The sequence below is a fragment of the Ziziphus jujuba genome, chromosome 2, assembly GCF_031755915.1.
Source record: "Ziziphus jujuba cultivar Dongzao chromosome 2, ASM3175591v1".
In the NCBI taxonomy this organism is placed as follows: Eukaryota; Viridiplantae; Streptophyta; class Magnoliopsida; order Rosales; family Rhamnaceae; genus Ziziphus; species Ziziphus jujuba.
In genome coordinates, this window is record NC_083380.1 from 19,219,437 (window position 1) to 19,232,406 (window position 12,970).

Consider the following 12,970-nt stretch of genomic DNA (forward strand, 5'->3'; position numbering starts at 1 on the left):
GGCCGGGAGAAAAGGGAAACTCCGAGGGTGAAAGGCGCGGGGAAAGAGAGGAAAAAAAAAAAAAAAAAAAGGGGTGCAACACGAGGACTTCCCAGGAGGTCACCCATCCTAGTATTACTCTCGCCCAAGCACGCTTAACTTCGGAGTTCTGATGGGATCCGGTGCATTAGTGCTGGTATGATCGCACCCGACATGGTGATGCTAAAGAATGGATATAAGGAAAAGAAGCAGCGCAGCAGGTCCGCATGCGTTCGGCGCGATCCGGGCGAGTTCCCTCGGTCGGGCCGGGAGAAAAGGGAAACTCCGAGGGTGAAAGGCGCGGGGAAAGAGAGGAAAAAAAAAAAAAAAAAGGGGTGCAACACGAGGACTTCCCAGGAGGTCACCCATCCTAGTACTACTCTCGCCCAAGCACGCTTAACTTCGGAGTTCTGATGGGATCCGGTGCATTAGTGCTGGTATGATCGCACCCGACATGGTGATGCTAAAGAATGGATATAAGGAAAAGAAGCAGCGCAGCAGGTCCGCATGCGTTCGGCGCGATCCGGGCGAGTTCCCTCGGTCGGGCCGGGAGAAAAGGGAAACTCCGAGGGTGAAAGGCGCGGGGAAAGAGAGGAAAAAAAAGAAAAAAAAAGGGGTGCAACACGAGGACTTCCCAGGAGGTCACCCATCCTAGTACTACTCTCGCCCAAGCACGCTTAACTTCGGAGTTCTGATGGGATCCGGTGCATTAGTGCTGGTATGATCGCACCCAACATGGTGATGCTAAAGAATGGATATAAGGAAAAGAAGCAGCGCAGCAGGTCCGCATGCGTTCGGCGCGATCCGGGCGAGTTCCCTCGGTCGGGCCGGGAGAAAAGGGAAACTCCGAGGGTGAAAGGCGCGGGGAAAGAGAGGAAAAAAAAAAAAAAAAAGGGGTGCAACACGAGGACTTCCCAGGAGGTCACCCATCCTAGTACTACTCTCGCCCAAGCACGCTTAACTTCGGAGTTCTGATGGGATCCGGTGCATTAGTGCTGGTATGATCGCACCCGACATGGTGATGCTAAAGAATGGATATAAGGAAAAGAAGCAGCGCAGCAGGTCCGCATGCGTTCGGCGCGATCCGGGCGAGTTCCCTCGGTCGGGCCGGGAGAAAAGGGAAACTCCGAGGGTGAAAGGCGCGGGGAAAGAGAGGAAAAAAAAAAAAAAAAAGGGGTGCAACACGAGGACTTCCCAGGAGGTCACCCATCCTAGTACTACTCTCGCCCAAGCACGCTTAATTTCGGAGTTCTGATGGGATCCGGTGCATTAGTGCTGGTATGATCGCACCCGACATGGTGATGCTAAAGAATGGATATAAGGAAAAGAAGCAGCGCAGCAGGTCCGCATGCGTTCGGCGCGATCCGGGCGAGTTCCCTCGGTCGGGCCGGGAGAAAAGGGAAACTCCGAGGGTGAAAGGCGCGGGGAAAGAGAGGAAAAAAAAAAAAAAAAAGGGGTGCAACACGAGGACTTCCCAGGAGGTCACCCATCCTAGTACTACTCTCGCCCAAGCACGCTTAATTTCGGAGTTCTGATGGGATCCGGTGCATTAGTGCTGGTATGATCGCACCCGACATGGTGATGCTAAAGAATGGATATAAGGAAAAGAAGCAGCGCAGCAGGTCCGCATGCGTTCGGCGCGATCCGGGCGAGTTCCCTCGGTCGGGCCGGGAGAAAAGGGAAACTCCGAGGGTGAAAGGCGCGGGGAAAGAGAGGAAAAAAAAAAAAAAAAAAGGGGTGCAACACGAGGACTTCCCAGGAGGTCACCCATCCTAGTACTACTCTCGCCCAAGCACGCTTAACTTCGGAGTTCTGATGGGATCCGGTGCATTAGTGCTGGTATGATCGCACCCAACATGGTGATGCTAAAGAATGGATATAAGGAAAAGAAGCAGCGCAGCAGGTCCGCATGCGTTCGGCGCGATCCGGGCGAGTTCCCTCGGTCGGGCCGGGAGAAAAGGGAAACTCCGAGGGTGAAAGGCGCGGGGAAAGAGAGGAAAAAAAAAAAAAAAAAGGGGTGCAACACGAGGACTTCCCAGGAGGTCACCCATCCTAGTACTACTCTCGCCCAAGCACGCTTAACTTCGGAGTTCTGATGGGATCCGGTGCATTAGTGCTGGTATGATCGCACCCGACATGGTGATGCTAAAGAATGGATATAAGGAAAAGAAGCAGCGCAGCAGGTCCGCATGCGTTCGGCGCGATCCGGGCGAGTTCCCTCGGTCGGGCCGGGAGAAAAGGGAAACTCCGAGGGTGAAAGGCGCGGGGAAAGAGAGGAAAAAAAAAAAAAAAAAAGGGGTGCAACACGAGGACTTCCCAGGAGGTCACCCATCCTAGTACTACTCTCGCCCAAGCACGCTTAATTTCGGAGTTCTGATGGGATCCGGTGCATTAGTGCTGGTATGATCGCACCCGACATGGTGATGCTAAAGAATGGATATAAGGAAAAGAAGCAGCGCAGCAGGTCCGCATGCGTTCGGCGCGATCCGGGCGAGTTCCCTCGGTCGGGCCGGGAGAAAAGGGAAACTCCGAGGGTGAAAGGCGCGGGGAAAGAGAGGAAAAAAAAAAAAAAAAAAGGGGTGCAACACGAGGACTTCCCAGGAGGTCACCCATCCTAGTACTACTCTCGCCCAAGCACGCTTAACTTCGGAGTTCTGATGGGATCCGGTGCATTAGTGCTGGTATGATCGCACCCAACATGGTGATGCTAAAGAATGGATATAAGGAAAAGAAGCAGCGCAGCAGGTCCGCATGCGTTCGGCGCGATCCGGGCGAGTTCCCTCGGTCGGGCCGGGAGAAAAGGGAAACTCCGAGGGTGAAAGGCGCGGGGAAAGAGAGGAAAAAAAAAAAAAAAAAAGGGTGCAACACGAGGACTTCCCAGGAGGTCACCCATCCTAGTACTACTCTCGCCCAAGCACGCTTAACTTCGGAGTTCTGATGGGATCCGGTGCATTAGTGCTGGTATGATCGCACCCGACATGGTGATGCTAAAGAATGGATATAAGGAAAAGAAGCAGCGCAGCAGGTCCGCATGCGTTCGGCGCGATCCGGGCGAGTTCCCTCGGTCGGGCCGGGAGAAAAGGGAAACTCCGAGGGTGAAAGGCGCGGGGAAAGAGAGGAAAAAAAAAAAAAAAAAAAGGGGTGCAACACGAGGACTTCCCAGGAGGTCACCCATCCTAGTACTACTCTCGCCCAAGCACGCTTAACTTCGGAGTTCTGATGGGATCCGGTGCATTAGTGCTGGTATGATCGCACCCAACATGGTGATGCTAAAGAATGGATATAAGGAAAAGAAGCAGCGCAGCAGGTCCGCATGCGTTCGGCGCGATCCGGGCGAGTTCCCTCGGTCGGGCCGGGAGAAAAGGGAAACTCCGAGGGTGAAAGGCGCGGGGAAAGAGAGGAAAAAAAAAAAAAAAAAGGGGTGCAACACGAGGACTTCCCAGGAGGTCACCCATCCTAGTACTACTCTCGCCCAAGCACGCTTAACTTCGGAGTTCTGATGGGATCCGGTGCATTAGTGCTGGTATGATCGCACCCGACATGGTGATGCTAAAGAATGGATATAAGGAAAAGAAGCAGCGCAGCAGGTCCGCATGCGTTCGGCGCGATCCGGGCGAGTTCCCTCGGTCGGGCCGGGAGAAAAGGGAAACTCCGAGGGTGAAAGGCGCGGGGAAAGAGAGGAAAAAAAAAAAAAAAAAAGGGGTGCAACACGAGGACTACCCAGGAGGTCACCCATCCTAGTACTACTCTCGCCCAAGCACGCTTAACTTCGGAGTTCTGATGGGATCCGGTGCATTAGTGCTGGTATGATCGCACCCGACATGGTGATGCTAAAGAATGGATATAAGGAAAAGAAGCAGCGCAGCAGGTCCGCATGCGTTCGGCGCGATCCGGGCGAATTCCCTCGGTCGGGCCAGGAGAAAAGGGAAACTCCGAGGGTGAAAGGCGCGGGGAAAGAGAGGAAAAAAAAAAAAAAAAAAGGGGTGCAACACGAGGACTTCCCAGGAGGTCACCCATCCTAGTACTACTCTCGCCCAAGCACGCTTAACTTCGGAGTTCTGATGGGATCCGGTGCATTAGTGCTGGTATGATCGCACCCGACATGGTGATGCTAAAGAATGGATATAAGGAAAAGAAGCAGCGCAGCAGGTCCGCATGCGTTCGGTGCGATCCGGGCGAGTTCCCTCGGTCGGGCCGGGAGAAAAGGGAAACTCCGAGGGTGAAAGGCGCGGGGAAAGAGAGGAAAAAAAAAAAAAAAAAAGGGGTGCAACACGAGGACTTCCCAGGAGGTCACCCATCCTAGTACTACTCTCGCCCAAGCACGCTTAACTTCGGAGTTCTGATGGGATCCGGTGCATTAGTGCTGGTATGATCGCACCCGACATGGTGATGCTAAAGAATGGATATAAGGAAAAGAAGCAGCGCAGCAGGTCCGCATGCGTTCGGCGCGATCCGGGCAGCGGCATCGATGCACCGGCCCACCGAGCGAGTTCCCTCGGTCGGGCCGGGAGAAAAGGGAAACTCCGAGGGTGAAAGGCGCGGGGAAAGAGAGGAAAAAAAAAAAAAAAAAAGGGTGCAACACGAGGACTTCCCAGGAGGTCACCCATCCTAGTACTACTCTCGCCCAAGCGCGCTTAACTTCGGAGTTCTGATGGGATCCGGTGCATTAGTGCTGGTATGATCGCACCCGACATGGTGATGCTAAAGAATGGATATAAGGAAAAGAAGCAGCGCAGCAGGTCCGCATGCGTTCGGCGCGATCCGGGCGAGTTCCCTCGGTCGGGCCGGGAGAAAAGGGAAACTCCGAGGGTGAAAGGCGCGGGGAAAGAGAGGAAAAAAAAAAAAAAAAAAGGGGTGCAACACGAGGACTTCCCAGGAGGTCACCCATCCTAGTACTACTCTCGCCCAAGCACGCTTAACTTCGGAGTTCTGATGGGATCCGGTGCATTAGTGCTGGTATGATCGCACCCAACATGGTGATGCTAAAGAATGGATATAAGGAAAAGAAGCAGCGCAGCAGGTCCGCATGCGTTCGGCGCGATCCGGGCGAGTTCCCTCGGTCGGGTCGGGAGAAAAGGGAAACTCCGAGGGTGAAAGGCGCGGGGAAAGAGAGGAAAAAAAAAAAAAAAAAAGAGGTGCAACACGAGGACTTCCCAGGAGGTCACCCATCCTAGTACTACTCTCGCCCAAGCACGCTTAACTTCGGAGTTCTGATGGGATCCGGTGCATTAGTGCTGGTATGATCGCACCCGACATGGTGATGCTAAAGAATGGATATAAGGAAAAGAAGCAGCGCAGCAGGTCCGCATGCGTTCGGCGCGATCCGGGCGAGTTCCCTCGGTCGGGCCGGGAGAAAAGGGAAACTCCGAGGGTGAAAGGCGCGGGGAAAGAGAGGAAAAAAAAAAAAAAAAAGGGGTGCAACACGAGGACTTCCCAGGAGGTCACCCATCCTAGTACTACTCTCGCCCAAGCACGCTTAACTTCGGAGTTCTGATGGGATCCGTTGCATTAGTGCTGGTATGATCGCACCCAACATGGTGATGCTAAAGAATGGATATAAGGAAAAGAAGCAGCGCAGCAGGTCCGCATGCGTTCGGCGCGATCCGGGCGAGTTCCCTCGGTCGGGCCGGGAGAAAAGGGAAACTCCGAGGGTGAAAGGCGCGGGGAAAGAGAGGAAAAAAAAAAAAAAAAAGGGGTGCAACACGAGGACTTCCCAGGAGGTCACCCATCCTAGTACTACTCTCGCCCAAGCACGCTTAACTTCGGAGTTCTGATGGGATCCGGTGCATTAGTGCTGGTATGATCGCACCCGACATGGTGATGCTAAAGAATGGATATAAGGAAAAGAAGCAGCGCAGCAGGTCCGCATGCGTTCGGCGCGATCCGGGCGAATTCCCTCGGTCGGGCCAGGAGAAAAGGGAAACTCCGAGGGTGAAAGGCGCGGGGAAAGAGAGGAAAAAAAAAAAAAAAAAAGGGGTGCAACACGAGGACTTCCCAGGAGGTCACCCATCCTAGTACTACTCTCGCCCAAGCACGCTTAACTTCGGAGTTCTGATGGGATCCGGTGCATTAGTGCTGGTATGATCGCACCCGACATGGTGATGCTAAAGAATGGATATAAGGAAAAGAAGCAGCGCAGCAGGTCCGCATGCGTTCGGCGCGATCCGGGCGAGTTCCCTCGGTCGGGCCGGGAGAAAAGGGAAACTCCGAGGGTGAAAGGCGCGGGGAAAGAGAGGAAAAAAAAAAAAAAAAAGGGGTGCAACACGAGGACTTCCCAGGAGGTCACCCATCCTAGTACTACTCTCGCCCAAGCACGCTTAACTTCGGAGTTCTGATGGGATCCGGTGCATTAGTGCTGGTATGATCGCACCCGACATGGTGATGCTAAAGAATGGATATAAGGAAAAGAAGCAGCGCAGCAGGTCCGCATGCGTTCGGCGCGATCCGGGCAGCGGCATCGATGCACCGGCCCACCGAGCGAGTTCCCTCGGTCGGGCCGGGAGAAAAGGGAAACTCCGAGGGTGAAAGGCGCGGGGAAAGAGAGGAAAAAAAAAAAAAAAAAAGGGTGCAACACGAGGACTTCCCAGGAGGTCACCCATCCTAGTACTACTCTCGCCCAAGCGCGCTTAACTTCGGAGTTCTGATGGGATCCGGTGCATTAGTGCTGGTATGATCGCTCCCGACATGGTGATGCTAAAGAATGGATATAAGGAAAAGAAGCAGCGCAGCAGGTCCGCATGCGTTCGGCGCGATCCGGGCGAGTTCCCTCGGTCGGGCCGGGAGAAAAGGGAAACTCCGAGGGTGAAAGGCGCGGGGAAAGAGAGGAAAAAAAAAAAAAAAAAAGGGGTGCAACACGAGGACTTCCCAGGAGGTCACCCATCCTAGTACTACTCTCGCCCAAGCACGCTTAACTTCGGAGTTCTGATGGGATCCGGTGCATTAGTGCTGGTATGATCGCACCCAACATGGTCATGCTAAAGAATGGATATAAGGAAAAGAAGCAGCGCAGCAGGTCCGCATGCGTTCGGCGCGATCCGGGCGAGTTCCCTCGGTCGGGTCGGGAGAAAAGGGAAACTCCGAGGGTGAAAGGCGCGGGGAAAGAGAGGAAAAAAAAAAAAAAAAAAGAGGTGCAACACGAGGACTTCCCAGGAGGTCACCCATCCTAGTACTACTCTCGCCCAAGCACGCTTAACTTCGGAGTTCTGATGGGATCCGGTGCATTAGTGCTGGTATGATCGCACCCGACATGGTGATGCTAAAGAATGGATATAAGGAAAAGAAGCAGCGCAGCAGGTCCGCATGCGTTCGGCGCGATCCGGGCGAGTTCCCTCGGTCGGGCCGGGAGAAAAGGGAAACTCCGAGGGTGAAAGGCGCGGGGAAAGAGAGGAAAAAAAAAAAAAAAAAGGGGTGCAACACGAGGACTTCCCAGGAGGTCACCCATCCTAGTACTACTCTCGCCCAAGCACGCTTAACTTCGGAGTTCTGATGGGATCCGTTGCATTAGTGCTGGTATGATCGCACCCGACATGGTGATGCTAAAGAATGGATATAAGGAAAAGAAGCAGCGCAGCAGGTCCGCATGCGTTCGGCGCGATCCGGGCGAGTTCCCTCGGTCGGGCCGGGAGAAAAGGGAAACTCCGAGGGTGAAAGGCGCGGGGAAAGAGAGGAAAAAAAAAAAAAAAAAAGGGTGCAACACGAGGACTTCCCAGGAGGTCACCCATCCTAGTACTACTCTCACCCAAGCACGCTTAACTTCGGCGTTCTGATGGGATCCGGTGCATTAGTGCTGGTATGATCGCACCCGACATGGTGATGCTAAAGAATGGATATAAGGAAAAGAAGCAGCGCAGCAGGTCCGCATGTGTTCGGCGCGATCCGGGCGAGTTCCCTCGGTCGGGCCGGGAGAAAAGGGAAACTCCGAGGGTGAAAGGCGCGGGGAAAGAGAGGAAAAAAAAAAAAAAAAAAAAGGGTGCAACACGAGGACTTCCCAGGAGGTCACCCATCCTAGTACTACTCTCGCCCAAGCACGCTTAACTTCGGAGTTCTGATGGGATCCGGTGCATTAGTGCTGGTATGATCGCACCCAACATGGTGATGCTAAAGAATGGATATAAGGAAAAGAAGCAGCGCAGCAGGTCCGCATGCGTTCGGCGCGATCCGGGCGAGTTCCCTCGGTCGGGCCGGGAGAAAAGGGAAACTCCGAGGGTGAAAGGCGCGGGGAAAGAGAGGAAAAAAAAAAAAAAAAGGGGTGCAACACGAGGACTTCCCAGGAGGTCACCCATCCTAGTACTACTCTCGCCCAAGCACGCTTAACTTCGGAGTTCTGATGGGATCCGGTGCATTAGTGCTGGTATGATCGCACCCGACATGGTGATGCTAAAGAATGGATATAAGGAAAAGAAGCAGCGCAGCAGGTCCGCATGCGTTCGGCGCGATCCGGGCGAGTTCCCTCGGTCGGGCCGGGAGAAAAGGGAAACTCCGAGGGTGAAAGGCGCGGGGAAAGAGAGGAAAAAAAAAAAAAAAAAGGGGTGCAACACGAGGACTTCCCAGGAGGTCACCCATCCTAGTACTACTCTCGCCCAAGCACGCTTAACTTCGGAGTTCTGATGGGATCCGGTGCATTAGTGCTGGTATGATCGCACCCGACATGGTGATGCTAAAGAATGGATATAAGGAAAAGAAGCAGCGCAGCAGGTCCGCATGCGTTCGGCGCGATCCGGGCGAGTTCCCTCGGTCGGGCCAGGAGAAAAGGGAAACTCCGAGGGTGAAAGGCGCGGGGAAAGAGAGGGAAAAAAAAAAAAAAAAAGGGGTGCAACACGAGGACTTCCCAGGAGGTCACCCATCCTAGTACTACTCTCGCCCAAGCACGCTTAACTTCGGAGTTCTGATGGGATCCGGTGCATTAGTGCTGGTATGATCGCACCCGACATGGTGATGCTAAAGAATGGATATAAGGAAAAGAAGCAGCGCAGCAGGTCCGCATGCGTTCGGCGCGATGCGGGCGAGTTCCCTCGGTCGGGCCGGGAGAAAAGGGAAACTCCGAGGGTGAAAGGCGCGGGGAAAGAGAGGAAAAAAAAAAAAAAAAAAGGGGTGCAACACGAGGACTTCCCAGGAGGTCACCCATCCTAGTACTACTCTCGCCCAAGCACGCTTAACTTCGGAGTTCTGATGGGATCCGGTGCATTAGTGCTGGTATGATCGCACCCAACATGGTGATGCTAAAGAATGGATATAAGGAAAAGAAGCAGCGCAGCAGGTCCGCATGCGTTCGGCGCGATCCGGGCGAGTTCCCTCGGTCGGGCCGGGAGAAAAGGGAAACTCCGAGGGTGAAAGGCGCGGGGAAAGAGAGGAAAAAAAAAAAAAAAAGGGGTGCAACACGAGGACTTCCCAGGAGGTCACCCATCCTAGTACTACTCTCGCCCAAGCACGCTTAACTTCGGAGTTCTGATGGGATCCGGTGCATTAGTGCTGGTATGATCGCACCCGACATGGTGATGCTAAAGAATGGATATAAGGAAAAGAAGCAGCGCAGCAGGTCCGCATGCGTTCGGCGCGATCCGGGCGAGTTCCCTCGGTCGGGCCGGGAGAAAAGGGAAACTCCGAGGGTGAAAGGCGCGGGGAAAGAGAGGAAAAAAAAAAAAAAAAAGGGGTGCAACACGAGGACTTCCCAGGAGGTCACCCATCCTAGTACTACTCTCGCCCAAGCACGCTTAACTTCGGAGTTCTGATGGGATCCGGTGCATTAGTGCTGGTATGATCGCACCCGACATGGTGATGCTAAAGAATGGATATAAGGAAAAGAAGCAGCGCAGCAGGTCCGCATGCGTTCGGCGCGATCCGGGCGAGTTCCCTCGGTCGGGCCAGGAGAAAAGGGAAACTCCGAGGGTGAAAGGCGCGGGGAAAGAGAGGGAAAAAAAAAAAAAAAAAGGGGTGCAACACGAGGACTTCCCAGGAGGTCACCCATCCTAGTACTACTCTCGCCCAAGCACGCTTAACTTCGGAGTTCTGATGGGATCCGGTGCATTAGTGCTGGTATAATCGCACCCGACATGGTGATGCTAAAGAATGGATATAAGGAAAAGAAGCAGCGCAGCAGGTCCGCATGCGTTCGGCGCGATGCGGGCGAGTTCCCTCGGTCGGGCCGGGAGAAAAGGGAAACTCCGAGGGTGAAAGGCGCGGGGAAAGAGAGGAAAAAAAAAAAAAAAAAAGGGGTGCAACACGAGGACTTCCCAGGAGGTCACCCATCCTAGTACTACTCTCGCCCAAGCACGCTTAACTTCGGAGTTCTGATGGGATCCGGTGCATTAGTGCTGGTATGATCGCACCCGACATGGTGATGCTAAAGAATGGATATAAGGAAAAGAAGCAGCGCAGCAGGTCCGCATGCGTTCGGCGCGATCCGGGCGAGTTCCCTCGGTCGGGCCGGGAGAAAAGGGAAACTCCGAGGGTGAAAGGCGCGGGGAAAGAGAGGAAAAAAAAAAAAAAAAAAGGGGTGCAACACGAGGACTTCCCAGGAGGTCACCCATCCTAGTACTACTCTCGCCCAAGCACGCTTAACTTCGGAGTTCTGATGGGATCCGGTGCATTAGTGCTGGTATGATCGCACCCGACATGGTGATGCTAAAGAATGGATATAAGGAAAAGAAGCAGCGCAGCAGGTCCGCATGCGTTCGGCGCGATCCGGGCAGCGGCATCGATGCACCGGCCCACCGAGCGAGTTCCCTCGGTCGGGCCGGGAGAAAAGGGAAACTCCGAGGGTGAAAGGCGCGGGGAAAGAGAGGAAAAAAAAAAAAAAAAAGGGTGCAACACGAGGACTTCCCAGGAGGTCACCCATCCTAGTACTACTCTCGCCCAAGCGCGCTTAACTTCGGAGTTCTGATGGGATCCGGTGCATTAGTGCTGGTATGATCGCACCCGACATGGTGATGCTAAAGAATGGATATAAGGAAAAGAAGCAGCGCAGCAGGTCCGCATGCGTTCGGCGCGATCCGGGCGAGTTCCCTCGGTCGGGCCGGGAGAAAAGGGAAACTCCGAGGGTGAAAGGCGCGGGGAAAGAGAGGAAAAAAAAAAAAAAAAAGGGGTGCAACACGAGGACTTCCCAGGAGGTCACCCATCATAGTACTACTCTCGCCCAAGCACGCTTAACTTCGGAGTTCTGATGGGATCCGGTGCATTAGTGCTGGTATGATCGCACCCAACATGGTGATGCTAAAGAATGGATATAAGGAAAAGAAGCAGCGCAGCAGGTCCGCATGCGTTCGGCGCGATCCGGGCGAGTTCCCTCGGTCGGGCCGGGAGAAAAGGGAAACTCCGAGGGTGAAAGGCGCGGGGAAAGAGAGGAAAAAAAAAAAAAAAAAAAGGGGTGCAACACGAGGACTTCCCAGGAGGTCACCCATCCTAGTACTACTCTCGCCCAAGCACGCTTAACTTCGGAGTTCTGATGGGATCCGGTGCATTAGTGCTGGTATGATCGCACCCGACATGGTGATGCTAAAGAATGGATATAAGGAAAAGAAGCAGCGCAGCAGGTCCGCATGCGTTCGGCGCGATCCGGGCGAGTTCCCTCGGTCGGGCCGGGAGAAAAGGGAAACTCCGAGGGTGAAAGGCGCGAGGAAAGAGAGGAAAAAAAAAAAAAAAAAAAGGGTGCAACACGAGGACTTCCCAGGAGGTCACCCATCCTAGTACTACTCTCGCCCAAGCACGCTTAACTTCGGAGTTCTGATGGGATCCGGTGCATTAGTGCTGGTATGATCGCACCCGACATGGTGATGCTAAAGAATGGATATAAGGAAAAGAAGCAGCGCAGCAGGTCCGCATGCGTTCGGCGCGATCCGGGCGAGTTCCCTCGGTCGGGCCGGGAGAAAAGGGAAACTCCGAGGGTGAAAGGCGCGGGGAAAGAGAGGAAAAAAAAAAAAAAAAAAGGGGTGCAACACGAGGACTTCCCAGGAGGTCACCCATCCTAGTACTACTCTCGCCCAAGCACGCTTAACTTTGGAGTTCTGATGGGATCCGGTGCATTAGTGCTGGTATGATCGCACCCGACATGGTGATGCTAAAGAATGGATATAAGGAAAAGAAGCAGCGCAGCAGGTCCGCATGCGTTCGGCGCGATCCGGGCGAGTTCCCTCGGTCGGGCCGGGAGAAAAGGGAAACTCCGAGGGTGAAAGGCGCGGGGAAAGAGAGGAAAAAAAAAAAAAAAAAAGGGGTGCAACACGAGGACTTCCCAGGAGGCCACCCATCCTAGTACTACTCTCGCCCAAGCACGCTTAACTTCGGAGTTCTGATGGGATCCGGTGCATTAGTGCTGGTATGATCGCACCCAACATGGTGATGCTAAAGAATGGATATAAGGAAAAGAAGCAGCGCAGCAGGTCCGCATGCGTTCGGCGCGATCCGGGCGAGTTCCCTCGGTCGGGCCGGGAGAAAAGGGAAACTCCGAGGGTGAAAGGCGCGGGGAAAGAGAGGAAAAAAAAAAAAAAAAGGGGTGCAACACGAGGACTTCCCAGGAGGTCACCCATCCTAGTACTACTCTCGCCCAAGCACGCTTAACTTCGGAGTTCTGATGGGATCCGGTGCATTAGTGCTGGTATGATCGCACCCGACATGGTGATGCTAAAGAATGGATATAAGGAAAAGAAGCAGCGCAGCAGGTCCGCATGCGTTCGGCGCGATCCGGGCAGCGGCATCGATGCACCGGCCCACCGAGCGAGTTCCCTCGGTCGGGCCGGCAGAAAAGGGAAACTCCGAGGGTGAAAGGCGCGGGGAAAGAGAGGAAAAAAAAAAAAAAAAAAAGGGTGCAACACGAGGACTTCCCAGGAGGTCACCCATCCTAGTACTACTCTCGCCCAAGCACGCTTAACTTCGGAGTTCTGATGGGATCCGGTGCATTAGTGCTGGTATGATCGCACCCGACATGGTGATGCTAAAGAATGGATATAAGGAAAAGAAGCAG

The 12,970-nt window shown here is 54.0% G+C and overlaps 46 non-coding genes across 46 annotated transcripts; all 46 read right to left on the bottom strand.

Annotated features, from left to right (window-relative positions):
• Positions 1-70: 70 nt before the first annotated feature.
• LOC132801705 (5S ribosomal RNA) lies at positions 71-189 on the bottom strand. Its single transcript, XR_009636825.1, has one exon. It is a non-coding gene; the product is annotated as a 5S ribosomal RNA (ribosomal RNA).
• A 161-nt stretch (positions 190-350) lies between these two features.
• LOC132801262 (5S ribosomal RNA) lies at positions 351-469 on the bottom strand. Its single transcript, XR_009636378.1, has one exon. It is a non-coding gene; the product is annotated as a 5S ribosomal RNA (ribosomal RNA).
• Positions 470-631: 162 nt separating this feature from the next.
• LOC132801273 (5S ribosomal RNA) lies at positions 632-750 on the bottom strand. Its single transcript, XR_009636389.1, has one exon. It is a non-coding gene; the product is annotated as a 5S ribosomal RNA (ribosomal RNA).
• A 161-nt stretch (positions 751-911) lies between these two features.
• Positions 912-1,030, bottom strand: LOC132801284 (5S ribosomal RNA). Its single transcript, XR_009636400.1, has one exon. It is a non-coding gene; the product is annotated as a 5S ribosomal RNA (ribosomal RNA).
• A 161-nt stretch (positions 1,031-1,191) lies between these two features.
• On the bottom strand, positions 1,192-1,310 carry LOC132801768 (5S ribosomal RNA). Its single transcript, XR_009636888.1, has one exon. It is a non-coding gene; the product is annotated as a 5S ribosomal RNA (ribosomal RNA).
• A 161-nt stretch (positions 1,311-1,471) lies between these two features.
• Positions 1,472-1,590, bottom strand: LOC132801769 (5S ribosomal RNA). The gene has a single exon (XR_009636889.1). It is a non-coding gene; the product is annotated as a 5S ribosomal RNA (ribosomal RNA).
• A 162-nt stretch (positions 1,591-1,752) lies between these two features.
• Positions 1,753-1,871, bottom strand: LOC132801295 (5S ribosomal RNA). Its single transcript, XR_009636411.1, has one exon. It is a non-coding gene; the product is annotated as a 5S ribosomal RNA (ribosomal RNA).
• Positions 1,872-2,032: 161 nt separating this feature from the next.
• LOC132801306 (5S ribosomal RNA) lies at positions 2,033-2,151 on the bottom strand. Its single transcript, XR_009636422.1, has one exon. It is a non-coding gene; the product is annotated as a 5S ribosomal RNA (ribosomal RNA).
• Positions 2,152-2,313: 162 nt separating this feature from the next.
• On the bottom strand, positions 2,314-2,432 carry LOC132801770 (5S ribosomal RNA). The gene has a single exon (XR_009636890.1). It is a non-coding gene; the product is annotated as a 5S ribosomal RNA (ribosomal RNA).
• A 162-nt stretch (positions 2,433-2,594) lies between these two features.
• LOC132801317 (5S ribosomal RNA) lies at positions 2,595-2,713 on the bottom strand. Its single transcript, XR_009636433.1, has one exon. It is a non-coding gene; the product is annotated as a 5S ribosomal RNA (ribosomal RNA).
• Positions 2,714-2,874: 161 nt separating this feature from the next.
• LOC132800985 (5S ribosomal RNA) lies at positions 2,875-2,993 on the bottom strand. Its single transcript, XR_009636101.1, has one exon. It is a non-coding gene; the product is annotated as a 5S ribosomal RNA (ribosomal RNA).
• A 163-nt stretch (positions 2,994-3,156) lies between these two features.
• LOC132801328 (5S ribosomal RNA) lies at positions 3,157-3,275 on the bottom strand. Its single transcript, XR_009636444.1, has one exon. It is a non-coding gene; the product is annotated as a 5S ribosomal RNA (ribosomal RNA).
• A 161-nt stretch (positions 3,276-3,436) lies between these two features.
• Positions 3,437-3,555, bottom strand: LOC132801340 (5S ribosomal RNA). The gene has a single exon (XR_009636456.1). It is a non-coding gene; the product is annotated as a 5S ribosomal RNA (ribosomal RNA).
• Positions 3,556-3,717: 162 nt separating this feature from the next.
• Positions 3,718-3,836, bottom strand: LOC132801720 (5S ribosomal RNA). Its single transcript, XR_009636840.1, has one exon. It is a non-coding gene; the product is annotated as a 5S ribosomal RNA (ribosomal RNA).
• Positions 3,837-3,998: 162 nt separating this feature from the next.
• LOC132801351 (5S ribosomal RNA) lies at positions 3,999-4,117 on the bottom strand. The gene has a single exon (XR_009636467.1). It is a non-coding gene; the product is annotated as a 5S ribosomal RNA (ribosomal RNA).
• A 162-nt stretch (positions 4,118-4,279) lies between these two features.
• Positions 4,280-4,398, bottom strand: LOC132801362 (5S ribosomal RNA). The gene has a single exon (XR_009636478.1). It is a non-coding gene; the product is annotated as a 5S ribosomal RNA (ribosomal RNA).
• Positions 4,399-4,588: 190 nt separating this feature from the next.
• LOC132801734 (5S ribosomal RNA) lies at positions 4,589-4,707 on the bottom strand. Its single transcript, XR_009636854.1, has one exon. It is a non-coding gene; the product is annotated as a 5S ribosomal RNA (ribosomal RNA).
• Positions 4,708-4,869: 162 nt separating this feature from the next.
• Positions 4,870-4,988, bottom strand: LOC132801373 (5S ribosomal RNA). The gene has a single exon (XR_009636489.1). It is a non-coding gene; the product is annotated as a 5S ribosomal RNA (ribosomal RNA).
• A 162-nt stretch (positions 4,989-5,150) lies between these two features.
• On the bottom strand, positions 5,151-5,269 carry LOC132801375 (5S ribosomal RNA). The gene has a single exon (XR_009636491.1). It is a non-coding gene; the product is annotated as a 5S ribosomal RNA (ribosomal RNA).
• A 161-nt stretch (positions 5,270-5,430) lies between these two features.
• LOC132801724 (5S ribosomal RNA) lies at positions 5,431-5,549 on the bottom strand. The gene has a single exon (XR_009636844.1). It is a non-coding gene; the product is annotated as a 5S ribosomal RNA (ribosomal RNA).
• A 161-nt stretch (positions 5,550-5,710) lies between these two features.
• Positions 5,711-5,829, bottom strand: LOC132801384 (5S ribosomal RNA). The gene has a single exon (XR_009636500.1). It is a non-coding gene; the product is annotated as a 5S ribosomal RNA (ribosomal RNA).
• Positions 5,830-5,991: 162 nt separating this feature from the next.
• Positions 5,992-6,110, bottom strand: LOC132801395 (5S ribosomal RNA). The gene has a single exon (XR_009636511.1). It is a non-coding gene; the product is annotated as a 5S ribosomal RNA (ribosomal RNA).
• Positions 6,111-6,271: 161 nt separating this feature from the next.
• Positions 6,272-6,390, bottom strand: LOC132801406 (5S ribosomal RNA). Its single transcript, XR_009636522.1, has one exon. It is a non-coding gene; the product is annotated as a 5S ribosomal RNA (ribosomal RNA).
• A 190-nt stretch (positions 6,391-6,580) lies between these two features.
• On the bottom strand, positions 6,581-6,699 carry LOC132801988 (5S ribosomal RNA). Its single transcript, XR_009637109.1, has one exon. It is a non-coding gene; the product is annotated as a 5S ribosomal RNA (ribosomal RNA).
• A 162-nt stretch (positions 6,700-6,861) lies between these two features.
• Positions 6,862-6,980, bottom strand: LOC132801417 (5S ribosomal RNA). The gene has a single exon (XR_009636533.1). It is a non-coding gene; the product is annotated as a 5S ribosomal RNA (ribosomal RNA).
• A 162-nt stretch (positions 6,981-7,142) lies between these two features.
• Positions 7,143-7,261, bottom strand: LOC132801376 (5S ribosomal RNA). The gene has a single exon (XR_009636492.1). It is a non-coding gene; the product is annotated as a 5S ribosomal RNA (ribosomal RNA).
• Positions 7,262-7,422: 161 nt separating this feature from the next.
• Positions 7,423-7,541, bottom strand: LOC132801725 (5S ribosomal RNA). The gene has a single exon (XR_009636845.1). It is a non-coding gene; the product is annotated as a 5S ribosomal RNA (ribosomal RNA).
• A 161-nt stretch (positions 7,542-7,702) lies between these two features.
• LOC132802116 (5S ribosomal RNA) lies at positions 7,703-7,821 on the bottom strand. Its single transcript, XR_009637237.1, has one exon. It is a non-coding gene; the product is annotated as a 5S ribosomal RNA (ribosomal RNA).
• Positions 7,822-7,984: 163 nt separating this feature from the next.
• On the bottom strand, positions 7,985-8,103 carry LOC132800986 (5S ribosomal RNA). Its single transcript, XR_009636102.1, has one exon. It is a non-coding gene; the product is annotated as a 5S ribosomal RNA (ribosomal RNA).
• A 160-nt stretch (positions 8,104-8,263) lies between these two features.
• Positions 8,264-8,382, bottom strand: LOC132801428 (5S ribosomal RNA). Its single transcript, XR_009636544.1, has one exon. It is a non-coding gene; the product is annotated as a 5S ribosomal RNA (ribosomal RNA).
• A 161-nt stretch (positions 8,383-8,543) lies between these two features.
• LOC132801439 (5S ribosomal RNA) lies at positions 8,544-8,662 on the bottom strand. The gene has a single exon (XR_009636555.1). It is a non-coding gene; the product is annotated as a 5S ribosomal RNA (ribosomal RNA).
• Positions 8,663-8,824: 162 nt separating this feature from the next.
• On the bottom strand, positions 8,825-8,943 carry LOC132801451 (5S ribosomal RNA). The gene has a single exon (XR_009636567.1). It is a non-coding gene; the product is annotated as a 5S ribosomal RNA (ribosomal RNA).
• A 162-nt stretch (positions 8,944-9,105) lies between these two features.
• LOC132801462 (5S ribosomal RNA) lies at positions 9,106-9,224 on the bottom strand. The gene has a single exon (XR_009636578.1). It is a non-coding gene; the product is annotated as a 5S ribosomal RNA (ribosomal RNA).
• Positions 9,225-9,384: 160 nt separating this feature from the next.
• On the bottom strand, positions 9,385-9,503 carry LOC132801473 (5S ribosomal RNA). The gene has a single exon (XR_009636589.1). It is a non-coding gene; the product is annotated as a 5S ribosomal RNA (ribosomal RNA).
• A 161-nt stretch (positions 9,504-9,664) lies between these two features.
• LOC132801484 (5S ribosomal RNA) lies at positions 9,665-9,783 on the bottom strand. The gene has a single exon (XR_009636600.1). It is a non-coding gene; the product is annotated as a 5S ribosomal RNA (ribosomal RNA).
• Positions 9,784-9,945: 162 nt separating this feature from the next.
• On the bottom strand, positions 9,946-10,064 carry LOC132801364 (5S ribosomal RNA). The gene has a single exon (XR_009636480.1). It is a non-coding gene; the product is annotated as a 5S ribosomal RNA (ribosomal RNA).
• A 162-nt stretch (positions 10,065-10,226) lies between these two features.
• LOC132801495 (5S ribosomal RNA) lies at positions 10,227-10,345 on the bottom strand. The gene has a single exon (XR_009636611.1). It is a non-coding gene; the product is annotated as a 5S ribosomal RNA (ribosomal RNA).
• A 162-nt stretch (positions 10,346-10,507) lies between these two features.
• LOC132801506 (5S ribosomal RNA) lies at positions 10,508-10,626 on the bottom strand. Its single transcript, XR_009636622.1, has one exon. It is a non-coding gene; the product is annotated as a 5S ribosomal RNA (ribosomal RNA).
• A 189-nt stretch (positions 10,627-10,815) lies between these two features.
• On the bottom strand, positions 10,816-10,934 carry LOC132801735 (5S ribosomal RNA). The gene has a single exon (XR_009636855.1). It is a non-coding gene; the product is annotated as a 5S ribosomal RNA (ribosomal RNA).
• A 161-nt stretch (positions 10,935-11,095) lies between these two features.
• Positions 11,096-11,214, bottom strand: LOC132801258 (5S ribosomal RNA). Its single transcript, XR_009636374.1, has one exon. It is a non-coding gene; the product is annotated as a 5S ribosomal RNA (ribosomal RNA).
• A 163-nt stretch (positions 11,215-11,377) lies between these two features.
• LOC132801517 (5S ribosomal RNA) lies at positions 11,378-11,496 on the bottom strand. The gene has a single exon (XR_009636633.1). It is a non-coding gene; the product is annotated as a 5S ribosomal RNA (ribosomal RNA).
• Positions 11,497-11,658: 162 nt separating this feature from the next.
• On the bottom strand, positions 11,659-11,777 carry LOC132800987 (5S ribosomal RNA). The gene has a single exon (XR_009636103.1). It is a non-coding gene; the product is annotated as a 5S ribosomal RNA (ribosomal RNA).
• Positions 11,778-11,939: 162 nt separating this feature from the next.
• On the bottom strand, positions 11,940-12,058 carry LOC132801549 (5S ribosomal RNA). The gene has a single exon (XR_009636665.1). It is a non-coding gene; the product is annotated as a 5S ribosomal RNA (ribosomal RNA).
• Positions 12,059-12,220: 162 nt separating this feature from the next.
• Positions 12,221-12,339, bottom strand: LOC132801500 (5S ribosomal RNA). Its single transcript, XR_009636616.1, has one exon. It is a non-coding gene; the product is annotated as a 5S ribosomal RNA (ribosomal RNA).
• Positions 12,340-12,499: 160 nt separating this feature from the next.
• Positions 12,500-12,618, bottom strand: LOC132801528 (5S ribosomal RNA). Its single transcript, XR_009636644.1, has one exon. It is a non-coding gene; the product is annotated as a 5S ribosomal RNA (ribosomal RNA).
• A 191-nt stretch (positions 12,619-12,809) lies between these two features.
• On the bottom strand, positions 12,810-12,928 carry LOC132800988 (5S ribosomal RNA). Its single transcript, XR_009636104.1, has one exon. It is a non-coding gene; the product is annotated as a 5S ribosomal RNA (ribosomal RNA).
• Positions 12,929-12,970: the final 42 nt, after the last annotated feature.